The sequence below is a fragment of the Sarcophilus harrisii genome, chromosome 2 (genome assembly GCF_902635505.1).
Source record: "Sarcophilus harrisii chromosome 2, mSarHar1.11, whole genome shotgun sequence".
Taxonomy (NCBI): domain Eukaryota; kingdom Metazoa; phylum Chordata; class Mammalia; order Dasyuromorphia; family Dasyuridae; genus Sarcophilus; species Sarcophilus harrisii.
In genome coordinates this window covers 419,902,738-419,908,737 of record NC_045427.1, presented here as the reverse complement: position 1 = coordinate 419,908,737, position 6,000 = coordinate 419,902,738, and positions in this window count along the sequence as shown.

Below are 6,000 nucleotides of genomic sequence, written 5' to 3'. Positions count from 1 at the left end.
AATAATAAGATCCAAGATTTTGTTCATTCCTTTGGAATCTTCCTCTCTTTCAGGTACTTTGAGACAAACTCACAATGTCCTCAGAATTGTCTCACCTCCAGAGCAGACCTCCTCTACATATGCTTGCTTATGTAAAAATGCAAATTGCTTTCTTACCTTTGTTTTCTTCAGTGACATTTCTCTTCTTCTTTATGCACAACCAGATATTTAATGTTAGAAGTCAACATGGCAATTTCACCATCATTGATAGTGAAAAGAACGAATGATAAGAATCCTTACAGATATTTTACATTTTTAATTTGTTGTCCTCCATCCAGCCTTCAATGTTATAAAGATATTTCTTATTTGGGTCTCAAATCAAATTTCTTTAAATTTGTTTTTCCTGTACTAATTCTGACTATTTTATAAGATGATATTGATTATACACTTTGAAAATCTAGTGGTCACAACAATTTTTAAAAGAATACATTAAATTGTTTTTAATTAACTAACTTGATTAATTAATTGTATTAACAAACTAATTAAGCTTACAAAATGGAATTTAACCATCTCTCCAAACTATATTGCCACCAAAGCGATCTTTGTTTTATTCAAGAATAGAAGTGTAGTAGGATGGCCTGGAAGACAAGGATTAAAGGGCAGCCTCAGATACCCTGAGCAAATCATTTAGCCCCTAGGTGCCCTAACTAACTCTAATACTCTAAATTGTAGAAAGGAATGTTATAAAAGCTCTCCTGGAAGGATAGAGAGAAGATAGAGTCATTCAGTATTCACCTTAATGATCCCAACTACCACCATTTGATTCTTTCAATGTTACCTGCTGTGCTCCCAGTAATTAAGAGTCTAGGTGATAAATGGCCCTTTGGGTTGTTGGTCCAAGATCTGTTTTGAACTGAAGTAAATGCTGATGAGGTTTCTGGTTAACACGATTACCATTTTTTTTCTTTTCTTTTTTTTTTTATTTTAAATAACAGGTTTTTTATTTTCAAAATACATGCAGATAGGTTTTTGTTTGTTTGGGTTGTTTGTTTTTTATTGGCTGAGGCAATTGGGATAAAGTGACTTGCCCACAGTCACACAGCTAGGAAGTGTTAAGTGTCTAAGATCACATTTGAACTCAGGTCCTCCTGACTTCAGGGCTGGTGCTCTAACCACTACACCAACTAGCTGCCCCACAAAAATAGTTTTCAACATTTACCCTTACAAAACCTTGTGTTCTAAATTTTTCTCCCTTCCTCCCTCCCTTGGTCAGCAAATAATCCAACATACATTATACATGTTTAATACAAATTACCATTTATGTCTATAATATAACTTGCTTTATTCTATTATTGTAAATATCACATATGTTCACTTCTTGAACCTGAATTTAAACCTAAATACTGGTTGGCTGGTCCAACTTACTAACAGAATTTGGTACCAGGATTGACATGTCAGAATTGAACCTCTGCCGAGATGGTGGTGGAAAGTATTTGGCACAATATAAAATGGGAAGTTCTCTGCACAGGCAGGAGGTACAAGTTTTGTTCATTGAACATATTTTTAGTCTTTTATGTGTTGATCAATCACATTGATTTTTTTCTTCTTAGTTTTCTTTTTTTTTAGTCTTTAAAAAATAGTTTATCATGTGGGTTGGATCTCTGGAAGGGGAAAGGGAAGGGAAAGGACTACCAGGAGAACTATTTATTGTTATTCAGTTGTTTTTCAATTATGTCTGACTCTTGACCCCATTTAGGGATTTCTTGGCAAAAATACTGTAGTGGTTTTCCAATCTCTTCTCCAGAGGAGAATTATAATAATGTATAAAAATAATGTATTGATATATCATATATCAATAACAGCTTTTTGAAAAAGAAACAAAATGAAATGCCAGAATCTAGAGGAAGAAATTTCTTTTTCTGACTTGGAGGAGTAAACATAAAGAAAATGACTTTTCTTTCTGTTGATCCTACTGAGCACAGCACAGAAGCTGTAAGTCCATTAGGAGAAAATTATGTAATACAATCAGAGTTTTCTAAGGACAAAAGAAAAAAGGATCAAAGGTGTCAAAATGCCAAGATGGAAATAGAGCAAATAGATGCAATGAATGGACAATGGTTATAAGATCGATTTGTGGACCAATTTAAAAAAGTTCAGATCCATAGATTTGTGTACTAAATTTTGCTTTTCACATTAAGGTCTTATTTCCCAAGGATTAGTGTCACTTGGAGAATAAGCTTTTCTTGGAGAAAGAAAAAGAAGAAAAAGGTAATGATTTATCCCCTGGCCTCTGTTCTCATAGAAAAGGCATTGGAGGGGGTGGGGGAAGAAGGAGAGTCAGGGAGAGAGAAAGTGGTGTGGCAAGCTCTATTTATGATTCAAAGTTAAATCTGATGTGTGCATACTCTGCCACAATGTGTATGTACTCTGTCATAATGTGTGCATTCATTTTTTATTTAAATGTATTAATTGGTGTTTTAAATTAATTTGATACAGAATATAAAAGACCTTGAGAAAAAAGCTTAACTGACTTCTAACTCAGGAGGGAAGAGGACAACCAAAAAGAGAAGATTCAGATACAAAAGGAATCCACAAAATTTTATATTTTGGAGCAGTAACCAGCTCATTTCTTTGTATATGACCAACTTAAGAGGATCAATTTCAATACAAATAAATGTCGGGAATTTCATAAATTGTGTGTACATACTTTATTTGAAGAAATTGAATTTTACTTTTAAGTTAAAAAATAGCTAGACAAAAAAAACTACAATCATAATTTCTTGTGAATTTGGTGCAAATTAAGAGAGCAGAACTGGGTTTCAATATGACTAATTGGAACGATTTAATCTTTGTTTGAAATTCCATTTATATCAATGGCACACTCCACATAGACAATTTCAGGGTTTTTTTTTTTCCTTCTCTATAGTGAATTTCTATGAAGAACCTTGATTATTAAAGTGGGAATGGGATAAAAATTGAATACTTTGATTATCTATATTCAGAATATAGTCCTAAGATCCCCACCCCCACCATTTTGAAACCTAGGCAGAGAGGAAGTGAAGATAGGATGCTTTTTTAAAATAGATTTTGTTATCTATATTGTTCCAAGAAATAAATGGATACATTATCCATTTATCTGAAATATCTCATGACTTTGGAGGGAGGGAGAAAGAGAAAACGAGAGAGATGCTTAAAAATTAAAGTATTTTTTCCTACCTAACCAGAAGCTCCCAAACATTTAAATAAGAATGGCCCAGTAGGACACTAGAAAAGGTGTCTTCTATCCTGTTTCCTGAAGGTGCCTTCACTGAAAGGTGCAGCCTTCATTTCTTTTTCCTATATTCTAGCTACACATGTATATTTCTTTTCACTTTAATCAACTCATTTGTTCCTGTCCATGTTTTTGTTTTATCTGTCTGTGCTATGTATAATTTACTATTCGAAATTGCTAAAGTTAAATACCGCATTCTAAGTAGCTATGTGACTGAGCTAATTCTCATTTGGTGACATTGACACGCATCTAGTAATAGCTATCATTTGTATGGAGTTTTAAGGTTAATAAAGTGTTTTACAAATATGATCTCATTTTAACAATAGCCTGGGAAATAGGTACTATCCCCATTTTACAGAGGAGAACATTAAGGCAGACAGGGGTTAAGTGACTTGCTCAAGGTCACATAGTTAAGCAGAATTTGACCTCAGGTATTTTGGACTCCAAGGCCAACTCTCCATTTACTGTATTACCCCCTGCCATATTTGATCTTGTGCTAAAATTTTCCCACTATGACTATTGAATTCCTTCTCTGATACTTAATAGGCATATATTGGACAAGTAAGCCTCTCCATAGGCCTCGGTTTCCTTATCAGTAAAATAAGGGATGGGGAGGACTTGACCTTTAACGTTTCTTCCAGCTTTAATAGATTAAAAGTATATTTATTAATTATTAAATTATTTTTATTTTATTAAAATAAATTTTTAATTTTTATTTATTTATTGAATATATTTATTCATTTAAAATTATTTTAAAATATATTTGTTTATTTTAAATTATTTTAGATTTATTTAATTATTAAAAATTATTTTTAAAATAATTATTAAAGTATTTAATAGATTTTAAGTATTATTTAAAAATACAATAATGTAAATATTAAAACTCTGAATGGCTAGTAAATTTACACTCCTATTTTCAAAGATAGACTTGTGAGAATATGTTACTGAGTACAGTCTGCCATGAAGTACAATTGCCAAATCTAGAAAATCCCAAATTCATGAGATACTTCAGATACTACAGAGGGAAATGTGTCCATTTATTTTTCAGAACATTTTAGGCAACAAAATCAATCAACAAGCATTAATTAAGTCCCTACTATGTGCCCAGCTAGAGACAGAAAGACAAAAAAGAAATGGTTTTTGAACTCAAATAACTTTAAATCTATCTAAAAAACAGTACATATGCATATAAATATACATCAAGTAAATGCAAGCAGGGACCAGAGCAGAGGAATCGCAGCTGGGGGAGATGAGGAAAGGTTTCCAGTCAGAGGCAGCTTTTTAGATGACCTTTGATTCTAAGAGGTGGAGGGGAGCAGGAAGAACAGACATGATTAAGACGAAAGATTTTCTGGCTCACCTTTCTGTTTCTGTCAGTAAGCTGATGCTGCATCGACCTGCACAAACTGGGAAAGAATTTGGGATGCTGATGTAACCAAAGCTGTGAATCCTAGTTTCCTCTGCAGTAGGAACTTTTGAATATCTCTGAGAGTGGGAGAGGGAGAGAGACCGCAGGGATGGATACACAGATAGGTGGAAGGCCAGAGCAAAAAGAAAAGAAAAGTGGAAGAAATGGTGTTGAGCACATCTGGATTCCACCGGGGTGTCTGGCGTCTTTACTTATCAGGTAGGGGTAAAACAGCTATGGCTTGAGCATAGGATACTCGAGGAACTTTCCCACATCAAGAATTCAGGTAGCTGATGAGGTGCTCTTTCTCCTTTGCCCTTCTCAATCATTTCTTTCCAAAAGGACAAATATTTAAATGCAGAGGTTTTGTTCTTTTAAGTTGTTCATTTGCTGATTTGAATACTACATTAAGCCAACTTTCTCTTGAAAAAGATAAGATCAGTCTTAATTACTTTTGACTCATGTATGTACCTAATTGCATACAGAAGGTAATAGAAACCACCAGTGACTTGTTAAGAAAACTTAAATAGATAAGTGATCTAATTATCTGCCTGAATGTCAGGGATTTCACAAACTGGGGCTTAATGAATTATGTGTGTGATAAAATTTTATGATGATTATTTTATTAATAACCTGTATTTATGAGTTCTTTAAAACAGCTGAGTAAGGGGTCCCCATAAATCTAGGGCCTTTGTCCTTAGGCTAATACTACTGGCACATTATAGCTGCCAGAACCAGGTTATTTTGAATATAGGTATCACAGGCATCCTTCTTCTCAGAGGAGAAAACAGGAGGAGAGGAAGTAAGTGGAGGGAATAGCACAACTCTTAGGGCCACACAGTAGGAAGAGAAAAGTATGCTCTGAAAAGTACTCACAGTGTGGGAGGAAGTAAGAGAATATTAACAGTTAAACTAATTATGAATAGCAGGTGTCCCTCTCTGTAGGGACACCTGCTATTCATAATTAAACTATAACTTTGAAATTAGAAAATTAGCAGCACTGAGATTTGTCATTTCTATCTAGGTATTCTGTATAATGTCCTAAGACTGGAAAGTGTTATTAGTAGTGCTCACTGTTACTCAGCAGCCTCCTAAAGTAGGAGAATTTAGACCTCTGATTTTGTGATATCCCATAATAACCATTAGTGTAGTCTAGGACTGTCTTTTCCTCTGATCTGTTCTGAGATTTATTTGTGTATTGGGAAGTTGTAGAAAATACTGGGAGTGACCATTGGTTGGTCATCTAATCATCTTCCCATCCCTGATTAACCTTTGTAGTTTGTTTACCCTTTGGGGCAAGCAATAATCCCCCAAAATATGTGCCACTGCACACATTGTTTCC